This window comes from Telmatherina bonti, assembly GCF_933228915.1.
Source record: "Telmatherina bonti genome assembly, chromosome: 12".
Lineage (NCBI taxonomy): Eukaryota > Metazoa > Chordata > Actinopteri > Atheriniformes > Telmatherinidae > Telmatherina > Telmatherina bonti.
The window spans coordinates 23,931,441-23,955,935 of NC_136610.1; the positions used below are offsets into that span (position 1 = coordinate 23,931,441).

A 24,495-nucleotide genomic window follows, 5' to 3' on the forward strand; every position below is an offset into this window, starting at 1 on the left:
CAAAGTCATGGGTGAAATAATCAAAAGAATCAAAAGTGCCAGAATCAAAAGTGAATATTTCATTCAAACACTGCTGCTCCTGAAATAGTGCTGTGGTGTAGACCTAACAAGGCATACCGTATATCACTACAACCATTTGGTCTCTTTGAAGTCGAGTCCTTAAAATACCCAGCAAAAGTGTGTACTGGCTGTAAAAAAGAGAACGACTTTCAGAACATGCTTTCACATCTCCCCTTGTAGTCTGTTTTTTTTTCTGCTGCTGTGACTGAGGTGTTATTCTTAAGCTATGCATGTTGCCGACTGCCATATTTTGAAATGTTGAAGCCATTAGTCATCATTTATACTGGTGTGTCTATGTTACTGGCCATCTGTAACACACAGTGGGACAACATCAAAGCACTTACAGGTATGGCTTTTGCTGTTTCCAAATGACAGGGTAACAGGGTACAGTGTTTAAGTTAGTGTAAGCCAAAAATGTCAAACTGCAGTCCTCGAGGGCCACCGTCCTGCAGTTTTGTGATAGTTTTATTAACACACCTGATAAATTAATGGGTTATTTTGCAAGACTGCAAGCTGTTGCATCCATTTTATTTGAATTATGCATATTGGAGCAAGGGTGTGACATTCATGGCGTACCAATACTAATACAGAGACTTAGTTGGGTATTAAAATGAAAATATATCTAAAAATCTAAGCTGAAAGCATTTAGATTAGATTATTCATAGATAATTCACAGTAGTACAGAGTCTAAAACATCTCCGCATTATTTACTTTACTCAGATCTCATGAATATAGAAAGAGTTTGCTGAATTGAAGACAAATGCATACTCCTATTTTCTAAACTATTCCAAAACTACAGTTTGAGAGATTTGAAGAGTCAGTGCTAAGTCACCTTTTTTAATGATACATGGAGGCCTCAGCCACTCTGGGCTATATGCTACTTTATGTCGCTTTTTTTACTCCATGATCTGTCTTCCATCTGTATCTCACTTCCTGAAAAGAACTTACACAAAAATAATCAGCCACAGTGAGAAAAGAGATGAAGGGCTTTTTTCTTTCTGTCAATCACATCGGCTTTCTGTGAAGCCTTTCATATCTATCATTATCATGACATGTTAATGAAATGAAAGTGATGAAACTGTCATGTAGTCCAATTTCTCAAAGGCTTTTCCCGATTCTGTCATCACTTTATTAGCAACTCAGTTCAGACACTTTGACGAGTGCAGGTGCCTAAAACAGTCTGTTCTTAACATATTTTTTTTTAAATATTTTACCCATAAAGCATCTGCACAGTGATCCCATTATACAAATATGACTGTAAACACAGCTACACAAGTACTAAATAATATCTCTACGACTGCAATTCTTCAAAATTTTAGGAAATCTCTTAAATTCCTGACTAGAAAGGTTTCTTGACAAAAGCAAGATCATTATTCAAGGCATGGTTTGAAATTAAAACAACTGTCTAAATGGCCAAAACTGATTTATTATCAACATATGTTTGATAATTAATCATGTGATTTTCAAAATCAGGTGAAAATCACAACATGGGTGGAAATGTGCTGCTTGTGAGGGATCTGTGCTCTCCGAGTGCTTTACTAGTGTTAAATTCTTGATGAAATATGGTGTGGGATTAAATAAGTTTTCTTCCTCCCCCCTTTTTTCAGAGCTTTAAGGATGTTCTTGGTTTTTAAATATTGTCTACTACTTTTTTCCGTTAAGTGAAATTGCATTCTCAGATGCTGTTGTGTGTGGGTTTTTCATCTTCTATGTGCTCAACATAAACAAAAGTATAATACAATAATAATCTGCTCCTCCACTCAGTAAAGCTTTGTGTTGTGAGTTATAACTAACTCATTAAAATCAGTAATTGTTTTTCTTTTAAAAAGAGCAGATAAGCTGTCTTGACTTCGTTGTATTCGGTGAAGTGGTCATGTTGTGGGCTTGCTAGCTCAATCAGCATACACACACACACACACACACACACACAAATGTATGCAGACAGAGAACTATATGCACACTGCCAGGCAACGAAGTGTTCTAATTAGTGTGAATAAACACTGGAGTCGAGCAGCATGCTTGTTTAGAGTTTGCTGTGTGAATGATCTCTTACTTCTGTTTCAGAAAAGGTCACAAAGAGGCAAATCCCAACAACTGTGGAAAGTGCTGGATGGAAGGCCAAAAGAAAAGGAGCAGGTCCACTATGAACTTCACACAATACGTTATAGTTTGATTAGTTAGCTAGCATCTTGAATTCTGTCATGGAGGATGATGGTAACAAGCACTCTTTTCATTTACATGCTGGAATAGTGCAGCACTTCGCTAACTGCCTTTCCTTTCAGGCTGTACACCATTCAGAAACATTGCCCCAAGCTAACTGTGAAAACACTGTCATTTCACAAGTGTAATATGACAGCTCTCAACAGTAACATAATATTCTGTGGCTAAAACCCAACCACTTTATATTATGTAAGTAAAACCAATGCATGACAAATGGTATACACCCATTAAACCCAGTGATCAACAAAGCATAAGACTCTCATCCTGTCAGGACCAAGACTATATTGCACGAGATGTGAACAGAAATCTATCCTGTTGTTGTGAAATTTGATTCTGGACCAAAGAGGCTGAAAAACTGGGCTAGAAATGCGCGGTGCACTGCTGTGTGAAAATGAAAGATAATCTGCTCTTGATGTTAAATGCAAGACATGATCATTTTCAGCCTCAACTCCTGCCAGAGATTGTACTGCCATTGGGAAATGATTTCAGATCTGGATATCAATGATTGAGTTTCCAGTGATTTTCCTCCTTTTTGTTCCTGATAAACCAAGTGTAAAGATGAGCAGCTGCTTTTTTCTGTTTGGCTGAGCTCTGGAGAGTTTTACATTTTCAGCTGCTGTTAAACTGACTTTTCAACAAAGTAACAAAAAGTTGGTCACCCACAACAAATTTGAGATTTTTCTGTGTTATCTGTTTCCAGGAGAAATCATATCATTTAACTTCAATGTTTCTAATAATAGTTTCTGCTGTGGCTCAACCAAAATGCTTTCCGCTTTAGGAAGTCGGTCATGCTTCAGTGTGTGATGCTGCTGCAAGTGGCTTGTCCACTTTCCGGTGATCTGACACACAAAGAACTTAAAATTGCAACAATATCTTATAGCTAATGTATTTAAAATATTTACAGAAAGCAAAACCACATAGTTGACTTGGTACCTGGTTAGATGTTTCATGCTGGTTACATGTTAGTGTATTTATTAATGATTCATATACAATTGTTCATTTTCTATTCCTTATTTAAAAATTAATTAAAAAATATTTCATCACATCATGGACAAATTGAAAATTGTTTAAAGGCACTGTAATGATCTCTTAGGTGCAAAATAAGTAATATTCAATGAGAATTGACTGAAACATACTTTACATACCTAAACCAGTTCTGCAAATGTTGTTACTATAATGACTGTGTGTCAATTTCAAGTGTCTAAGAATCATCACACTGGCTTACCAAAGTGCATTTTTTTAAATCATATTACAGCACAAATGTTCATGATATATATTTTTTTACTGCATTCATACATTTTCAGAAGCATTTTCTGCTGTATTCATATTTAAGATGCCTACAGCTGCACCAAAGTAGAGCCTGCTGGATTGCATTGATTATTACTGAGAGAAGCCATACGGGAGAGAGAAAAAGTGGGACATGGGGGGGGAAAAAAAGACAAAGCTGAAGAAGAGAAGGGAAAATAAATGAGGAGAGCTTCAAGAATAAACAGGATCTTTCCATGCAAAAGAAAATGACAGAATACAGGAAAAGGAAAAATAAGATACATGGGGAGGAAATATGATTTGATGTGAAGAGGAGAGGAGTGATCATCTTCTCTGCGGATTGGAAGGCTAATCCCAAACAGATTAAGTGCATGACACAAAACGCGCATTTATGAGGCAGAGCCCTTAGCTGAGGAACGCTGTTAAAAGGGATTGCAAGCTCTCACAAACACACACAAACAGTGCCTGTGATGGAAAGTGCACCCACACACACAAACATTTGTGCCATCTTCCTTAGTCTAATCCCATGAACAATACAAGAGACTTAAAACACAGCTTTTCTTAGCACGTTGAAGGGATGCTGTAGTATGTGTTGGTTCCTGATGAGTTTTTACAAAGACTAAATAAGAAAATTTTGTTGTCCCACCGCGAGTTCATTGGAGCTGAGATGATGCAAAACAGGTCCCACAACTAAAACAAAACATTTGCACACCCTTGTGAACACACACAAGCATGGTTTAAAAATCATCTGCTCTCTAGGGAATATATGACTATGTTTTCCAATCATCCAGGGTGCATGACACAACCAATCCTGCTGTAATTTCTCTGCCTAGAGGAGATTGGGTGAGGGAGGAAAAAGATTTCTGAGGGATTACATATCCATAGTGCCATCTAGTGTCCCATACAAAAACACACACAAGAACTCATGATTCAGCTTTGATTATGCACCTTAGATATAAATCAAGTCATCTGAATGATGGTTGTCCATTTAGGATTTCATATGATGGTCTTTCATGCTCCCTACTGACCCAAATGTGATTTAAAAATTCATTAAACTTTTAAGAGGGTCACATTAAAGGAGTGTGGAGCCACTAGAAAAGAAAAAATAGCTGGAGAGCCATCAGAGTTCCTCCTCATTAGGCAGCAACCGAGTCACACAGTCAAATAAATAATTAACAACAACAGATAACTGGAATGATTAATTTTCTAATATATTATGAACTACATCATAAACCCATTAAATCTATGATTATGTCTTCTTACTCAAACTGTGAGTTGTAATGATAATTACGCAGATAATTTATTCTGATTTGCTGTGGGTATCATTTAAATGTTTCAAGGCCGTCTCCCTAAACTGTAATCCTGGTTAGAGATGAAAAATGAGAAGTCTTAACGTGAGCTTCATGAGGAGTTCCTTTAATACACTTGCCCTAAGTTCCACAGGGGCATTAATCAAAGTAGAAAAGCAGAGTGTGTACTCTGATGAACTGTAAAATGGATGCTGTTTAATGCCTAACTGTCGTAGGTGTGTGTAGTAGCTGTTCAACCATTTTATATAATTAGTTTTTCCCATGTGCAAAGATTACACTAAAATGAAATTGCTTAGTGCTACACTAATTAAAACATTAGCCGCAGAAAGGCTCCTATCCACACTGGAGACCATGAAAATGTACTAATTACATTTGGACAAGTTACTGTCAAACAGACATTCTGTATCAATGTTTCCATCAACCTGCATTACATGCATGTAATTCAATTATTCTCTTCAACCTGATTTCAGGGAAATACGTCAAATAACCACGTGGTCTCAACATTGTGCCGGGGCCACAGAAATCGGTTAGTGGTCGAGCTTTGTCTGCACAACGGTTGTAGTTTTGGAAGAGTAAAATAAAGGCAAAAGTTACATTTCCTTTAGGCGTGGGTATGAAATGAAACCTGGTTACAGACTTGTGGGTCTGTGACTGGGAAGGACAGTTGTATTCTCCTGTTATCAGTTCACCTCCAATACTGTTATTGATGAGAAGCAAGTAGGACATTCTACAACATTTTCTTGTTACCTGCGCATTCGTTCCTTCTGTCAATGGTTTTTGTCAGAAAAGTTTCAACAGCAAACTATGAATAGTCTGAATTCTCTTGACAAAGGTTGTGAGAAAAGGAGTGCAGATTTCTTGCTACATGAGTTTTGCTCTTGAATAACATCATTGTGTATGTGTTGTGTGTGTGTGTGTGTGCGTGTCAATTCACCACTAATATCCATCCACCTATGGCTGGGCGAGATGACTAAAATCTCACATTCTGATATAGCTCCTTTTATATCCCCATAACGACATACATAATGATATAAAATTGTTTGTGTAATTTTGTGTCAGTCATCAGTTATATGTCAGATGTGCTCGTCTTTTAGTGAATTGTCCTGCTCTGAAACGTGTCTGCTACAGTCTTTCTCCATGTTTCTTTACGTATTGCAGCGTGCATGCGATAAAGCGCATCTTGACGTAAAAAAACTGCAGTAAAGCGCCCAATCGTGGCGTAAACGATAGAGCCTCATTTGAAACTATAGACATTTTCATCCCAACATCCGCTACTCATCCATTTTCTTCCCTTTATCCAGGGTCAGTCATGGGGCGGCTTTCCCTTTCCCTGGCCACTTCTTGCAACTCTTCCAGGGGGATTCTGGAGAGTTCCCACACAGTGTGGTCCCTCAGGCATCACTGGGATCTTCCTCAGACCCTCCTCCCAGTGGGACGTGCTTCGGACAGTTCATCAGGGAGGTGTCCAGGAGACATTCTGACCAGATGTTACCACTCCCACACATCTGACACTGGGTGTTAGATGAAAGTCTCCCTGCTCCAGACTCTGCTGAGAGATATTTTTCTATTTCTCTTTCTGGTGTCAAGCTTTGACATCATGCGATAGCTATGCCAACAAAGAATGTTCCAGAAAGAATATCCTAAATAAAGTGTTTTATTTTTCTTACCACTGATCAATTAGTTATGAAGTAACTGGGAGTTCGGCTGTACAATACGAAAAGTATTTGTTTTTCCACCAATTTATGACTGAAAAACCTGAAGAATTACCGGATTTGTTGGAAATGGGTGTAAATGTATTTTATCTATACTTGATAGTGCCACCAGTGGGTGAGGATAACAAATGAATTATTACCTGACAGCTCAAGCCAAGAGCTGTTTATTAGCAGCTGGTTCCGTATCTTTAGCCCATTTTGTTGTTCATTTGTTAACTTTAAATATGCATTGACATCGAGTATGAAAAGGAATTTTTTCAAAGAAGAACCAAAGCAAAATGTTCATAATGATATCTGTGATTCTGCAAAGATGTATTTTCTTTCATGAAAGGCAAAGTTTTTTGTTTTTTTTTTCATTTTTCATTTATACATATCTTCAAGGACTTTTTACAGGCAACTTGCAAGACTAAGTATAAAATATTAAGCTTTTTGTGTTTTTTCTTTTTCCTTCAGTTTTTTCAGAAGTATTTTCCAAAATGAGTCACCTGTCAGGGTTTGGGTTTTTTCAGTTTGGTTTATATATCGTTCCTGTTGGTGAGGCTTTGATTTCCCGTCTTTTGCTCCAGGCTGAGGCAGAGAAGCAGCCCTGGGGCATGTTACCACACCTGCCCTATATGATCACCACCCTCAGTATTTAAGGACTGGTGTCACACTCGTTCAGTGCCAGATGGTTGCCAAAGTTTCATTCTGATTTGGTTATCTGACTGGCCAGGACTGCTGCCTGCTTTATCTCTTCTTATGGATTGTTTCCCTTGAGGAACTTTGTCATTCCACTAAAACTGAGCAATGAAAACTTTTTGACCCTGTTTGAATTCACTCACAGTTTTTCTTTCTGGGTTGATAATTTGGGTTTTGGTTCAACCAAAACACAACATCACCTTCAGAGTTATAATATTATAACCCAGGAAATTTATATAAGCTTGTAAGAGGGTATAAAATGTTGGGTTTAGGGTCAGCACAAAGGCCATGGATCAGTGTCAGGGTTACATAAGACAAATCACATTAATATACATGAATAGGCAACTGTTTCCAAAACTGTTTAAAAATAATGAGAGGAAAAAAGGAAAGACCATTTTTATGGTAGAGAAATTGGAATATAAACACTACTTATAGAGGCAACGGTATGTCATTTTTTAAAATAGAGATCAAATATTTTCAGTATTTGCTCGTGCATAAGAAATAAAATAACACTCCACTGGGGTTTTAATGGAATGCAGTCCAGTTTGATTATGTAAATGAATTAAAGGTTTGAATGAGGAATGTTATCCATAAAGACCTGTATAACCCTATATTGGTCATGTTTTATGGTAAACGTTCAAGATTATATCTGCACACACTCGGGTTTTCAACTATCCCTGTAGGTTAAGTGTAATTACAAGTTGTCATGCATTTCTGTGAAAACAGGTTGTTCTTTCTGAGACTGCACCCACACAAGAACTGCCACGAAAGCCATGTCTAAAAACCCTAAAATACAAAAACATGGCTGTTGTACAGAGCAGCAGCAGAGAAGCCTGTAAACTCTGCCACGTCCTGCTCTGTTCTGCTGGACTGTTGAACAGCAGTGCAATGGGCGCTGCTGTGCCTTTGGAAACTTAATATGCTCCGGATGGCAGGTGCCTTGTCCAGCAGAGTCTATTATGAAGAAGACCTCGTCTTTAAATGAGAAAAGCTGCAGGTTTGAATGTGTGCTTGTGTGTGTGTATGCTGTAATTGCAGTAAAGAACACTCAGAATATTGAGGAACCTAATGAGTACAAAATTGTCCCTTCCTCCCAGCTTCTGCAATCAGGACTGTTCCTGGTTTTCTGAGCTTCTTTCTCCATCTGTTTCATCTCCCCTGTTTACTCCAGGCTGTATTTCCCTCCAGTGCGTACTCGACTGCATTTCATCACACTCTCCAGGATTTAAATTAGTTTAATGGCTGACTGTTTACAGCGAAGTTAACTGCTTGCAAATATTTCTGCATATGCTTTTGCTTTTAGTAATTACTTTCATTACTTAATAGGATTACTGCAGTTAAAAACAGTATTTTGGACTTGAATTTAAACTTTGCAACATTACAGTGGATTAAAGGTGAGACAAAAATGCTGATCAGCTTGTTACAGCATGCTGCAAAGACACTGCCTTTCGAGTGGATGTTACTTCTACCATTTACTTTCATTTTGTTGTCCTACAGAAAACCTCAGCAGGGTTGAGACACGGTGACGGTTAATTAATTGGTCCATTACTCATGTATTTTTTCATTCTTACAAACCATGCAAGAAGGCTTACGGAAGGGTACCTAATCTTGCAAGGGACCACTGACATTTGGATAGAAATATTTCACTACTTACATCACATCTGTTATGTCTAAGAAACATTAATCTGTACTGGCATAACTTAAAACCTTTGTTTTCTTGTTTCTAGCAGTAGCAAACAAGTGAATCTGTTTGCATCAAATGATATTTGTGAGTTTTAGTTCAACTCTTATTCACAGATTGATTGCTGTCTTTAAATGATCTTTCTAACTTCAATTATTTGAACATGTCTTTGCATGAGTTGGCAATGGATGTACTTGCAATAAATCAAGAGAGAGAACTTAAACAGTCCAATTTTCTGTGGCTAAAATCCAACCACTTTATTTTATGAGTATGTTGTTTGTTTTGCTGCATGTTTTAAGCTAATTCTTGTTCCCCCATTTTCCTCTTCTGCTGTTTCCTAGAGCTTGAAAGGGATTTCACAAATGTTATTAATAATTTGCACCTTCCTCATCAGCTGAGTTCAGTGTGAGAGAGAGAACAGGCCTCTATCTTGTTGGTGAAAGTAACCTAATTCAGGAACAGACGTAACTCAACACACCCGAGGATATTTCAAACCGTCACTGCAACAAACTAGGGCAAAAACATGTTCCAGGAAGATCCTTAGGAATAAATGCTTGAAATAATTATCTGTGCATTACATTAAACTTTTATAGGCTGAGAAAGGCTGTGAACAACTTTGAGCTATAGGAGAACCACCCAGTGGGAGGAAACTCAAACTACAACTGAACTACCAATAAGCATTATTTCCCAACTTTATGTCCAAGCTTTTCCAGCAATCATCATATTGTTTAGATGGTGCAAATTTTCCCACTGTAGGATATATATAGTTTTGCCTTTTATATAACTTCCATGTGTATTATAGTTTCCAATACTTCCTATTCACTATAGGGGCAAGAGTTCAGAGAATATCACCTTGGATTGTATCTAAAAAAGCTATAAACAACAAACAACATTCAGGTCTGTACGGATTTGGAGACATAAATCAGGTTGTTACTTTGAGTCTCTGATCTCACTTGTTTGTTCCCTGAATTAAATGTATCTTGGGCTGAAACAGTAAAATAAAAAAACAAATAATTGCTAGATTGTTAGTAGTCAAACTGCACACACACAACTGCTGTCTGGCCGCTTGGAATATGTCACATAAGCAACTATCTAAGCATGCGAAGCCTCAATTTTCTGTGACAAATGCAACACCATTAGTCAGTGAGGGTACAGACAGATCAAACTGCCTCTGGACTGCAGCTTACATGCAAAGCAGCAAAGCTCTAATTATGAGGCAGAAGGAGTCTGGGACATTGTATGCCAACTTCCGTTAGGAGGAATACTCCAGATCCCGTGAGAAAGATGAGAGAAACTCTGCTGTCTTGTCCCCTTCTCTTTAAAACATTGTCACTCTGGAGATGTATAACCACATGAAGCAATGCTTTGACACAATGTTTGTGGAACTTGCTGACACTGCTCCGGTTATATTTCCTGTACAATTACAGTAACACTTGACTTGAGAAAAAAAGAGCTGAAGTTTTAACTGACAGATCCAGGATTCACTGATGATTGTGATGATAGTTCTGATTACAATAATGATAAAAGCAACAATGATGAGGATGATGATGATTAATTCTTATGTACTGAATTAAAATTCTCTTAACCTAACGGCAACACTGTACGGAGATCTGCATTAGACTTATAAACTGATAGCACTCCCTGTTTTGGCATCTTTTTTTTTTTTTTTTAATTATGTCATTGCATGACAAAAAAGTGAATAAATAAATAAATGAATAACACAGGTTGAGTCACTTCAAAACAGTAAAGACTTAATAGAAAACATTCCTGATTAAACTAAATAAATCTAAAGTTTCAATCACTTAAACTAGCATCTCCAGCTGTTACAGTACTTTTAAGTTTTTGGATGTTTTCATCCACACTTCTCATTAATCTGATGGTAAGCCAGGGCAGGATCAGCCAGTGGCAACTGAACATCTCCTGCTCTGACTGAACACCGCTGGGAGCTAAAACATCCTCTGTGTGAGGACCAAGGCTCTGAGTGATTTGGGCATGGCAGGAGCCTGCAGCATGATCTGCAGGATAGTGAGAAGATGTACGATACATGCTTTCACGTCAGTCTCCAAAAACACCTGAAAAGTCACTAGTTTTATTGCTAGTGGCTTTTTTGAAGTAGAGTGGCTTGAGTGTCTAAAAAAAACCCCCAAAATTGGCACAAAAGCAGCTTATTATCTTGATCAATATTGTAATCACGATTATTAATCTGGATCACTCATTGTGTCTGGAAAAACATGTATTTTTATTGCACTACTATGTGGGAGTGCTCCCTCTCTATTTCCTCGACATTTTTCAAACAGAGCAGGCAACGCCCCTTTGGAAAAATAATTACATGAAGGGATTTCATATTTCTTATCCATTGTTTTGATGCAGCTGTATTTTCCATTTGCTCTCATCAGTCTAAAGCTTGCTACATTCTCCACGAGAAGCTTCGTCTGATGCCAGGAGGGATCAAGGACGATGTCTGCTTTTCGTGCAATGAAGCTGGTTATTACATATTTAACGAGCAACTTCGTCCGCAGCAGGGCAGGTTGTGGACACGGCAGGGTTTGTGTATTTTAATGCCACACGTTGTAAAAATGTTTGTATTCTTTATCACCTTAATCAGCAGTTTAATCAAAATCTTACGGCAAAAGCGGCATCTTACAGCTTCATGCTTTTCCGTGTTAACCACGCCCACCTCAAATGTCCAGCCAATCTAACGATACTTAAATTGCTGCTGGTAAAAGTTGTGCACGCGCTTGGTATTAAGGCAGCTTAATGAAACCTTAACCACACAATCGCCCCCTGGTGGTTGGCCAACTACTGGTTGAGAACCTGAGTGATCAGAGACGCATGCAGCAGAGCTCGCGTTTTGAAGGTAAATACTTTTGGCTACCAAAATCGTGATCACTATCAAAATCCGATTAATTGTGTCACCCTAACTGGCACTGCTGTAGCCGAGTTCTGACGTGTGCATCAGCGCTGACAAACATTCAGCATTGTTTGGAATTCACACGACAATTAAGAGCATGATTTTGTTTTATTTGATCATTTTTTTATATGAAAAAGTAGTAATTGACAGAATGAAGTCCCATCCATAGTCTAAAGTACATTTTCTTCATTTTCATGAGGGTCAAACTTCTTTAGCTCAGCAGCACAAACAGTCCAGATCTCCTCCTGTCTGTATTTATCAAGTCTTTACAGATGGGTTTATTGATATCTCATCTATCTGATTTAAAGTGTGTAATTCCAAAACATATGGTGAAGACATTAAAACAAGGTTTCAGAAAATTTGAAACACACACTCTTAAAACAAAATATAGTAAAGCTTTATATAATAAAGCAGGAATATTTTAGCTGCCAGAGTTCAATTTTGCCCTCAGTAACTGGAGTATCTTGTCTGAAATAAGGCACCACAGCCAACCACACCAATATGAACATGATGAAAGAGGAGCTATGTGTAGGGGTGGGAAAATCAAATAGAAAAATCGAATATCTGGATTTTTTGCTTTACAATTTTAAATACGATTTTTTTGTTAAAAAAAATCAATTTTCTTTTCAAAAAAATAAAAATAATCCATTTTTGTCATTTTTATTGTTTTTATTGATCTTTTTACTTGTCTTCTTGGGCATTGTAGCAACAGAATGATGGTCTGGCTACAGTGTTGTTTTTTTCCTAATTGAAATCAAGAAAAACGATGAGCAAACAGAAGTTTTCTACATTTTCTTTGTTTTTAATCTACAAAAATCCGCAATATTGAAGAATTGTTAAAATCGCAATTTAAATTGAATTGGCACTCAAAATTTTGGAAACGAATCAAATGGGGACAAAAGCATACTGTCACAAATGAGCATGAAAATGCTGTTTGCTGAATTGTTTTTGTCAAAACAGAAAATACAAAACTGTTCTCGCACACCAAATTCCTTCTTTTCCTGTTTTCCATATAAAATGAACATAAATGTAGGATTTCGTTAACACCCCAACAGTTTCTAACTTGTAAAAGGGTTACAAACAAAGCAGCCTTTATAGGCCTGTGTAGGCTGACGTTTTGTGCTCACTCACACAAATGTGATGTGATAAAACTGAAAAACAAGGGCTCTGCTTCATTATCTCAAACCATTCAAACACGATCGTTTCTCCACAGTTTCATATCTCAGCACATTCGAAAGACAGAATGACAACATCCAACCTCATTCAAAGTAGTTTATGATCTTTTCCTGATAACCGAACACACACAAACAAACTCGCAGAATGAAAGCACTTTCAAAAGAAAGAAAAAAGAACTTAGATCATGTCCTCAACACAGCTGCAGAATGCTACAGGGTAACGGGAGGGGGGGGGTGGATGTGGGGGGTAGGGTTATGTGACTTTGCCTTTGTTTGAGCTTTTTTAAGAACTGGTTTCCTCTCTCATCAGCTGAGGGACTCAGCCATGGGATCTGAAAACGCTGCGATGCAACAGTAAGTCTTTATTTACTGTGTGAGAAACCCAGCGGTGGAGGAGGAGAGCAAGAATGCTGGAGCCTGTTCAGCATCTGAGAGGAGAAGAGGAGGAGGAGGAGGAGGGCTGATTCAAGATCAGTTTCCATTTTTAATGGATGATCACAGTTTTCAGGGTCAGCTTATCCATTGCTTTGAGTCTATCCATCTTGTGTTTTTCAACTTCAGCTTGCATCAGTTCATCATCATCAGGTCACCTCTTCAGGGCATGGACCTCTTTTGAAATAAATGTGATTAACTGAATAGTTCAGCTTGAATTTTGTGGCGTTACTGTATCTGATTTGCTCACACAGCTCTGTATCAAACCCTTCACGACACTCAAGTTTAGCCAGGAAACATGAAAAATGTCACATCAGCTAAGGGAAAAGACTGTCTTGCCCTGTAGTTTAAGGTCAAACTTGTTTTTGTCAGCTAGTCGTGCCATGCTAAATGCTCCTTCTAAAAAGACTAAGTTAGGTAATATCTCATTAAAACCCAATAATTAAGCACAACATGGTTGTCTGTTCTTAGACCTGAAAAGAAAGAACTCGCAGATTTATGACTTTGATGGGTAAGCTTAAGTTGCCAAGAGACTTTTTATGTGAAAATGCAGAGGTAAAATTGCTAAGCAGTGAATGTGGAACGTGAAATGAGATTCCTTTAAAACACATTTATGTTACTATAATTATCTGATTACACAGTGTGCAGACTGCACATTCAACTAAGATAGCAGAGATGTGGTGCATAGCAGCCAAGTTTCTCACTGACTTCTCTGCACACATTACTCATTGTAAAATTAGAAGATAGGTTGGTTAGGGCTTCTTATGTCTCGACAGATTAAGAAGTGCGTCAGCTAAATGAGGATGACTGATCAGTTAGCTCCTCTGTCAGCTGAATTGGTTGATAGTGAGCTCACAGAATTAGTAAGGTTCACTTGAAAATATGCATGACCTGCTTATTTAAGGCCATATTTTTTGTGACAAGTACAGTTTCTTCTTCCTATGAACCTAATATGTAGCATTCTTCATCAGCACAGAGGAGGACATGGGACAGATAATCTGGCTGAACACTGGCAGCTTTAAACTGGGCATGCATAGCCCAGTTTAAAGCTGCCATCTCACTCATCATCTCGCTCGCAGGCTTTGCGAGCGAGATGATCAGAAACGACAAAGAGAAGATTTAGATCACGTTTGTGGAAGGACAGTGTGTGTATGAGTGCTGTATAAATTTGAATAAGAGATCTACATTAATGGGAAATGCTGGGATGAAGGAAGAGCAGCAGAAAGGAGAAAAAAAATTAATTTAATGTATTAACTAAATATTGTGTTTGGAAATCCTGATATTTTAGTTTGCACTAAGATCAATAAAAACATGGGTTAGGTAGAGACAATAAAAAACCAATGATGATGCCACTTCTTTCCCCCCTGACCACAGGACCCTGTCCTTTTAGACTCCGTTCCCCCACAATCTACTACAACTTGTTACAGCCTTTGGGTTGCATTTCAACCCCTGCTGATCAATAAAAGGTGATCAACTCATCTAGCAACACTGGAAGCATAAATAACATTAGACGCTCCTCCAACAGTTTTCTCCAGGATTTTTTTAAACTGGGGGCGGACTTTGCACCCCTCCTTCATCAAAAAGAAAAAAAAACAACACAACTTAAAACATTTATAAATGATTTACTTAAAACGATCATACAGGTAGCTTTTTCTAATGGCACAGTTTGCAGCCAGGCTGAGAGGACTGGAATGTTTTAGCTAAAAGGCTTCGCTGTAGGGAAACTCGGCCACAGCTTCTCTACTCTGTCCCTCCACTTTTCTCTCCACCACCAGTCCCCTGCGCTACTTCTGACTGTTTAGCAAACAAGCAACAAGTCTTTTATCCTTTTACATAATAAGACATTGGGAATATATTTTGAATGTTATATTTTCCATGGTACTCATCAGTCACTTCCGTTCCTCAGAAGCTGAGGACATAAAGCCACGATAAATCCGGAACATCAAACATCTCCGCTATCGTACTTCACATGATTTTCTCCCTCACAGGGATGTAACCATTACATCAGAAGGGGGGCAAATCTTTCAAAGGCCTGTTGAGTGGTTAATCATACTTCTGTATTCAATCATACCTCTCCTTCATGGATAAAGAGCAACATAATCACTAACAGCCACAGGACAGCATCAGGGGACTGGCTTTAGTTCAATAAACTATATACTACCACAGTCTAACGTTTTAGCTTCCTAACTCTAGCTGAGTTGATACAATGACCCTCCTACATCTTCAAGGCAAGTAGCCCGATCATTAAGTGCTGAAGGACAACACAGAACATGAAAGGTTCAGTAAAACAGCATATGAAGCACAGCCCCGCTGCTTAAACTGAGAATAACATGAAATAACTTCAGTAGTGTCAACCCTTTACAAAATGTAAACCTTTAAAAATAACCAGCAACAATATCATTGTCTTCAGATTGGAAAGGATATAGAAAAAAAACATCTTTTGGCTGAATCCTTGAGCTTCAGCTGGCGGCCATTTGCCACATTTGTCTCTTTTCTGGTTACTAAAACCCATTTTTATGCTTTCATTCCATCATTTGTCAGTTTGTCATCACTCCAAATAGCCTTTTCTTTAAAAAAAATTAATCTTCAAATGATTTATTTACCCACACTTAACTTAATTTTAAGAATATGACGTGCAATACCAGTCAAAAGTTTGGACACAATATCCCATTAGATTTAATAGGAAAATGTGTCCAAACTTTTGACTGGCAATGCATGAATGAGTTAATGAATTGTAGGTTCAAATCCGTAATGAAACAACAGTTTTTGTCTTATGATAAAAGAGCATTGTTAGGTTTTATGACACCATGGGCCAGATAACGTTGTTCAAAGTCTTTCATTTCAAGGTTAAGCTATTTAAATTTGCCTCCTGGTTGTACTGTTACAGATACAGTCATGCAGGCTTGTGTTCACCATGAGCTTTGATGCATTAGCTGCAAATGGAGTCGTCATGCCTGTGTAGGCCACGTTACTCTTTCATGAGTTCACCTAGATGCAGTACGTGGGACAGCACATACCTACTTCAGCTAGAATCAGTAATCCATGCAACTGGATAGCCAGCAGTGTGTCCATGTTTCTGACAGAGACAGCAGGATGCATGTGTGGATGTTTTTTTGAGAAGCAAATGCATGCACGTGTGCATGAAGGGCATGGAGGACACAGCAGTCTCCCAACGGAGGGATTTATTTGAAAAGAACCTCCCATGAGTTAGCTTGATCTTGCCCCTTCATTCTTCGGTGGGGGTTGTGTGTGTGCGTGCCTGTGTGTGTATGCGCTTGGTGGTGGGGATTTGTAGATCTTTCCAACGGAAACCCCCTGTAGACAGGATTGCACCCCCACCAAAGGCTCATAACGCTAATCTAACTGACAGCTTGGTTCAGCCAAGAAACAGCCCACTGGCAAGGTCCCAATACCTGCCTGGTGAAGACACTTATCTGTCATGAGATGATGGAGGAGAATCTGCTCTCTCCACACTGTGGCCATGCAAATGTTGAACTGCTTGTCACACTGTCCACCTCTGGTGTCAGTCAGCACAAAGCTGGGAGATCTACACTCCTTCAGACTCAGCGGGATGTGTCAGGCTGACACACTGTCACAGCTATTACCTAAAAACACTGGAATGAGACTGTCATTGTGCACTCCTGTCAGCATTTAAAAAGAAAAAGAAAAAAAAAACACCTTTGGACCTTCAATTTCACTTCCAGCTTGATGTGACAGAGAACTGTCTCTGATGCTCTGTTGTTATTGTATACACCAAATAAAAGGGCGAAAATGCAAGAAACTCCTGCCACGTCAGTAAAAACACCCCCACAAGCCATCTGTCTTGTTTCATCCTCCCACAGGGGCAAAGTGTGAGCTTATTTAGCTAAGATGCACACTCATCAGTCAGTGGGGATTGTCCACAATCCATCCAAAAACAGCTTGAATTAGAGGACCCTCATAATTGAATATTAAACCCCCGATGAGTGGCGAGAAAAACTACTGCGGCATCGACTGGAAGCTGCAATGTTTTGCTGCTGCCGTGCCTGCAAAGGCCGCGTGGTGCTGCTCAGTGTGTCTGTCACATCCTCCCAACCGGAGGTTAACCTATCACACTGTCAATCTTCTGGAAAAAGAACAGTAACCGCAGACTCACACTCACACAGGGGTCTGCAGATGCAAGCAGCCTTGGCACGCAAATAAGTTATCACAGCCCTTGTAAGGCCGAAGAGATGGCCTTTTGCTCTGTTAAGTCAAGCAATAAATTTGCCTTTCAGTGTTTTTATTTTGGTCTGTGTCTCTTTAGCACTCTGAGGGAAACAAGGGAGGGATCAGTATGCAACAGTACGTCACAGGAAAGATTAAGGAGAAACAACATGACCCTGCAATGCAATAGGTTTTACTGAAACTGTATCTCTGAAATAATAACAGAAGACCTAAAGGAAATGGTTTATTCCAGTGTGACTACCCTCAGCATGATGAGAAGAGGTACTTTTAAAGTGATCAATTGAAAAAGAAAAAAAAAAAAGAGAAAACCAAGTTTGCATGAATGTGGAAAAAGGGAGAAATGCAGCTTCTCTAATGACTTTACCAAAACAGCCAGTTAAAAGAAATGTTACCTCCTTCCTGGAGAAGATGTGGCTTAGGTCTGCGTATTTGTCTCTCAGCAAGATTATTCATTAAAAAAAAAAGAAAAAAAAAGATTGAACGGACTGGATTGCTAAGATATTTTTACCAGAGGAGGAGCATGATCCAATTTAGAACTGATTAACTTTTCATGTCCATCTGGATTCAGATCTGGGTACAGGATTTTTCATTTCAGCCCAACTGGATGTGGACACTGTATTGCTCTTGGTAAAATACAACCATGGCCAATGATAGCACCACATTTAAGATTTACAGTCATTTTCTTTCCATAGTTCATCAAACAACAGACTGAAAACCAGAAATGTGATATCTCCACGTGCTTCTCAAAACTGAGAATGTGAATAACTGCAAATATAATCATAAGATTACCTAATACAAAAAAACCAACAACTGTCACAACAGCTGTGTGTTACACATTTGGGTTTTAGGATTTTAGGATGTTCTTTTACATATTCAATATTTATAAATCTTCTGATAATACATATTTTCTATCAATCAATAAACGTATTGAATAATGCAGCATACATAATTTACAAAAGGGAATCAGTGAGCCCTGTGTAAATGGTTTATAATCAAACGCCAGCAAAGCCACTATATCCATTTCAAACATGGTTTTATTTTTCCAACAGGAAGTTGGAGTTGTATCCTCCAACCAAAACAACATGTCAGCTCTCCGCTGTTTAACAGACTCCCTGGGAAGGCACAGCCAAGAGGCAAACTTCAACAGAAGCACATCATTGAAACTCAAACTGGCTTCAGCTAATGACTCAGTAAAATCCCTGAAGGAAAACATCCATAAGTATCAACGCTGCTAAATTGAACTATAAGAATGAAGCTACTGATATTTACAAAAAATCACAAAGAATTGGACCAATTATGTCTAAAGACCAACTGTCTTAATAAACACACACATGGATGCTGAGATCAAGATATTACAGCATTTAACAGCAGTAAACTTTAAAAGGGTGACATATAGACCAACTGCAATATTAATGATGCAACATGTCAGTAGTACAACTGGCAACACCAAGGTATTCCATTCATAAAACATTACTGGACCATTGTTTTGTAAATAAATGCTCTTGACAAATTCAGGGACCTGTTGATGTTATTTTCTTTAATTGATGGCATTAGCACCTGTCACTTCCACCTTCTATGTGCAAATCTAAAAAATCTACTCAAAGGTTATTGAGCTTGCCTTTTTTATTTGGCTTAAAAGCAAGATTTGCCTGCAGTAGAGCTGTGGAGAATGGCTTTGCAGCTAAATCCATGGTGTTAATGACAACAGATGCTTGGTGACATGCTGGCAGTCCAATTTTGGAGATGATTACACATTGTTCTAAGGTTCCATTAAGCCATCACAGGTCCACAGGTCACATAAGGAAGTAAAACTGAAGGTGTCACCGCACAATATTCTTATTAAAACAAGCTGATGCTTTCCAACTTACTGATTGCAAATTTAACTTCTCCCAGCACAGTGCCTACTATTATAATGATGGTTCCCTGGCAGATGCAAATTACTGCTCTTTCAAACATTTACATCTTCACTCTGCAAAGCAAATAACCTTAGATGTACATAGATATGCATCTTTATTTAACAGTTTTCAAGCAAAACTGTAATCCAGTAAAATGCTAAACTGAATTTCAATAAAGTACACTCATGTTTCATTTTGAAGCCAAATGACAATGAAGATATTATCATAAATCCCTTATTAAAACAGCACATGGTAAAGCTTAGACTGGGAAACCTCCAGAACTAATGATTCACAGTAGTGTAAGACAATGTGTCTTCTTGCAAGGAGCAAAAAAAAAAAGAAAACAAAACAAAACAAAAAAAAAAAAAAACAACAAAAAAAACCCCAGCAACATAAAAATGCAATTATGCATGTATGAACACTACTTCACACATTTCTGGAAAGTTCTTTTTTTATCTCCCAGAAAAACAAGACCAGCAAACAGATGCAAATGCCAGGAATGATTTGGTTTGCCGGGACAGTCTGTCATGTGCAAAACCATGCAGGTATATACTACTATTCTTGGAAATCATCACAACTGCAGCATCCTCATACAGTCTTCCCAGCACGCTGACACTGACACTCCGTCCTTCCCACAGAAAAAAACACTGCTCTTGTCACTGTAATAATGTCTTAATAATTATCATCTGTGGGTGCAATAGGAGATTGTGTGCATGAGTGAGGGTGTGTATGTGTGTGGGTGTGGGTGTGTGAGAGAGAGACAGGCAGTCAGCCATGGACAGACTGAGGAAACAGGCAGCACCCTGTAGATGCATGATGAATGAGGGTGTCAGCTTTATTCACCCAACTAGCAGCGCTGTCTCCAAGAGTGTCGGGTACCACGCACTCAGACCTGTCTCATTAACCACTTAATGCATTAGTCAGAGAATAAGATGGAAAGGTCATACATCTTCTTATTTTTATTTAACAGGACAAAGAAATACCTATTTAATAAATATGACATAATATTTCACTACTGATCAGCATAGAAGCAGCAGAACACTACACTTTGGAGTTTGTCATGTTTTGGCACTTGTCCTTGATTAAGTTACATTTAAAAGTGTTATTTAGTTCCAATAATTCATATGTCCACTGAAAGTTTAAAACAAAAAAGGTTGGGGGCATACCACCTGACACTGGACCCCACTTCCCTGCCCCGCATTGTTTTTGTCTCATGAATTATTGATAAATTGCTGACATTTTACACTCTGCTTTTCTGAGGCCAAACTCAGCCATTTTTTTCTCCACTGTCACCAGAAGCAACACAGCAGGCACAATAACCACACTGACTGGCTCCAGGAGAAAATGAGGCGACATCCCCATCGGCAGTGTGCAGAATATTTACTGTGTGCTGTGAGGGTAATGCAGCGCATTCTTTTTTTTGACTATGCTGTTTCGACATGTGCAAACATATGTTATATCAGTATGTTTGAAGGTCTTTAGATCAAATAAAAACATCAATTGAAAACTTTGACAGTAATGAGTTTCTCTGAGATCATCTCAGCGGGACAAACACACAGCCTGCTTCTCCAGCTGACATCAGGGTCATGGATGACAGACAGCTCAGGTGATTCCCCCAGTTTTGACAGTGCAACACAATGACATAACTGATGATGAAAGGGCACTTAAAATATTCTTAAAAAGCTTCAAAATGTTCTTGTTTACCATTCAGTAGTATCATTAACAATTCAGTCTAATACAGCAGTAGTTTAAATTACTTTTAAACGCTGCCAACCCTCTTTGTGAGTCCCCTTGACACACATAAAGGCATCCTTTTGTCCCAAATGTAAAACTGCCACTCCATGTTGGACACTTAACAAAGCACATTTGAATCGAATCAGAATCCATTTGTGTTCTCATTGCTTTAATGTTGCACGTTTCACGATCAAAAGCTTTTCATACACTTATGATATGTACGCATGGGTTACTGCAGTCCTTCATGCACGTTGTTTAACTAACCAACTAAGTGATTGCTGTGCCAGCTCGCGCCCTCCTGAGCACGCTCCTCTGTAGCTACTCAACCATAAACCAAAGAAAAGAAACAGCCTACCTCCGTTCGCCGTGACAGCTCTGGATGTCGACTTGTAGCGCGAGCTGGCGGCGGCGACGCGCCCGCTGGAAGGATCACACACTTTGTGAGCGGAGAAGTTTAGATGAGGCAGTGACTTGTGGGTCTCACTCGTAACATGAGCACGTCTATATCAGAAGAGTGTGCTTTGACAACGCCCCTAAACACAACTGATCTGCTTGATCTGCCGCCAGACGGCTAACGCTCCTGGAGGATGTTGCTTTCCAACTCAGCTGCGCGCAACGGTGCGCTCTCTCCTTGTACCTCCTGACGTGGTACCCAAACCAAACGCTCCCTATGGACACGTGACCAAGCCACAGGGGACGGGAATAGCGCTCATTCCCCAACGGCAGCAGCTGGGATCCGTTACACCGCTGCTCCAGTGCCCGCGTAACAAACCCGAGCTGTGCGCACCCATTCTCCTCCTCCACCCGCTCCTCCGTCTCCGGTGGCCTCACGGTGTCGCTGTCATTTGTCTTTACCCTCAAATACACGCGCTTAACTGACAGGCAAATTTGGACAATTAAAGGAAAACTGCGAATTAGTCTATGAGAACCCAATGTGGCAAATATGATACATACTGATTCTGAGACATTTAGCATCACTTTATGGTGCAAACTTTGCTCAAAATCCGGAGGAACACAATCTTAGCTATGTCTTTTGCTCCTCAATAGACATCAGAAAGCAAAATACTACACTATAAACATTTTGACATATCAGATAAATATTCCAAAAAATGTTGGTACTTCTTCACTTTACATTTAGTTAAAGGGACAAATAAAGACCTCATATTCTAAATGTTTGACTTATCATAACATTTTTTAATGGGTTGGGTCTTTATGGGTTACAGAAATCTTTATGTTGTTTGGATAAAATCAACCACACAACACTGAGTGAAACAGGTCTAGTATGCTGCAAAAGATAATTATTCTTTTTTCTGTGAGGTTTTGGCCTGAATTAAAAGAACTTCATAAATCAGTTTGTGAACTTTTGACCTATCAAGTGAAAACAATTTTCACTAGCAAACAAGCTATTATACAGTCGCCTTGACCATGTAATTGTGCCGTTTCGCAGTCCAACCTCCATTGTGCTGTATCTTGATTGTCTCCTACTCAATTTCTGCAGGAATTACTGTGATGTTTATCTATTTATTTTTTGCCCTTGACAGCAAAACATTTGCACGCTGACATTTCTGTTTAACTGAGCTCACCAGATGTATTTGGGGCACACTAACCCACATGCTGTAGGCTAAATGATCAGCGGGCAGAGCGGGAGAAACATGCTATCCAAGCAACTTCATCTCTGCAAACAAGCTATGATACAGTTCTCTTTATGTAACTGGCTTACCATGTAAAGCAGATTTTCTTTTTAAGACATAGCCTATTAGATTTATTCAGTAATTGCACACATTTGCATTATTATACAGGGTCCTGCTGCAAATGAACATATCATACTGTGAGCATGAGTTGATGTTAAATATCTTTAGATGAAATTAAGATAACTAAACTTATATATTTAACGGATATGAATGAATCACCCATTTCTCCCAGAGGTTCCACTGTTTGTGTGAGTAATAGGGACATGAAACTGACTTATAAAACCTGAAATGAACTGAAGTGAATAGATGTACAAGACTGTATGTTTGTGTCGCTGTCCTGCCCTGTCCTGCCCTCTCACCCCCAACTGGTCGAGGCAGATGGCTGCACTCCCTGAACCTTGTTCTGCTGGAAGCTTCCTCCTGTCTAAAGGAAGATCTTCCACTTCTCTGTTACCCACTGCAGCATGCTCAACATTGATAATTACATCAAATTTATTGGTTTCCCTAGTTAGGGTGATTATATGGAATGCCATTATACTATATGTAGAACTATGCTGATTTGAAGCAAACTGGGTGAAATTGGATTAAACTAAATTCAATTGAATTAGCTTGTATGTAAATAGACTTTAAATGAATTTGCTTTTTCCTTGTTAAAAACCTCTAAATTACCTCTGCTGTGATTAGTCTCCGCATAAATTAATCTGAGCATGGTAAATGTTCCATACTCATGAGACAACATTGCTTTGACCTTGTGTTCGTTTGCTTGAATCTGTGTTTGAAGCACTTTGTTTCTCTTTCACTGACTCCCATATATGTTTTATTTTCTCAATATTTAAATTTGGTTGACACTTGGGCACACAAATACATTGGAAATCAAACTGACGGCTTTTTAAGAAGAACTCTATTCTACCAGCCCCGCCCATGACAAAAGTGCCACGACTATGCACCCAATCCAAATACATTATTGACAGTCAATATTTAAAAAGTTGTAAGTAGAATGAAAAGTTAAGATGTTTCAGTAAGCATGTTCTACTTACAGGATGGCCAATGAAATGAAAATGTCTGTGATTCCGTGCATAAAACAGCTGCTGACTGGTTGAGCACCAGGAACAGTTCCAGTTGGGCAAACATCAGACAAAATACTAACACTCAATGTCCCTCTTCACAAACTGAGAAAACGTTTGAGGCTTTGTCATGAGCTGTGCTAAATTCAGGGAGATCCAGCTCTTCGTGTTTCCATTTCTCCTGTTTTTCTACATAAAATATATTCATGCTGGTTAAATTGAATAGAAATTTACCAGAAATGCATCCAATACTGTTCTAATTCTTACAATGGATGAACAAAAGAAAGATTCTTGGTAGGAAAAAAGAGCTGCAGCAGGCTCCTAACGGACCATTAATATGTGATGAGTTTGAGAGGCTTGAAAGGAGAAAAGAACAACCATGGCAGGGTTAACTACAAAAAGGAAGAAGTGCAAAAATCAATTAACACAAAGAAGCGTGGAAGCGAGGCACACAGGAAGA

At 38.8% G+C, this 24,495-nt stretch overlaps 1 protein-coding gene across 1 annotated transcript in view; it reads right to left on the minus strand.

The window, feature by feature from the left end:
• mid2 (midline 2) overlaps window positions 1–21,765 on the minus strand; it is a 159,726-nt gene extending 137,961 nt beyond the window's left edge. Inside the window, exon 1 of the mRNA XM_079250016.1 lies at window positions 21,636–21,765. The gene's annotated coding sequence lies outside the window, so the exon portion shown is untranslated. The remainder of the gene's footprint in view (window positions 1–21,635) is intronic.
• Window positions 21,766–24,495: the final 2,730 nt, after the last annotated feature.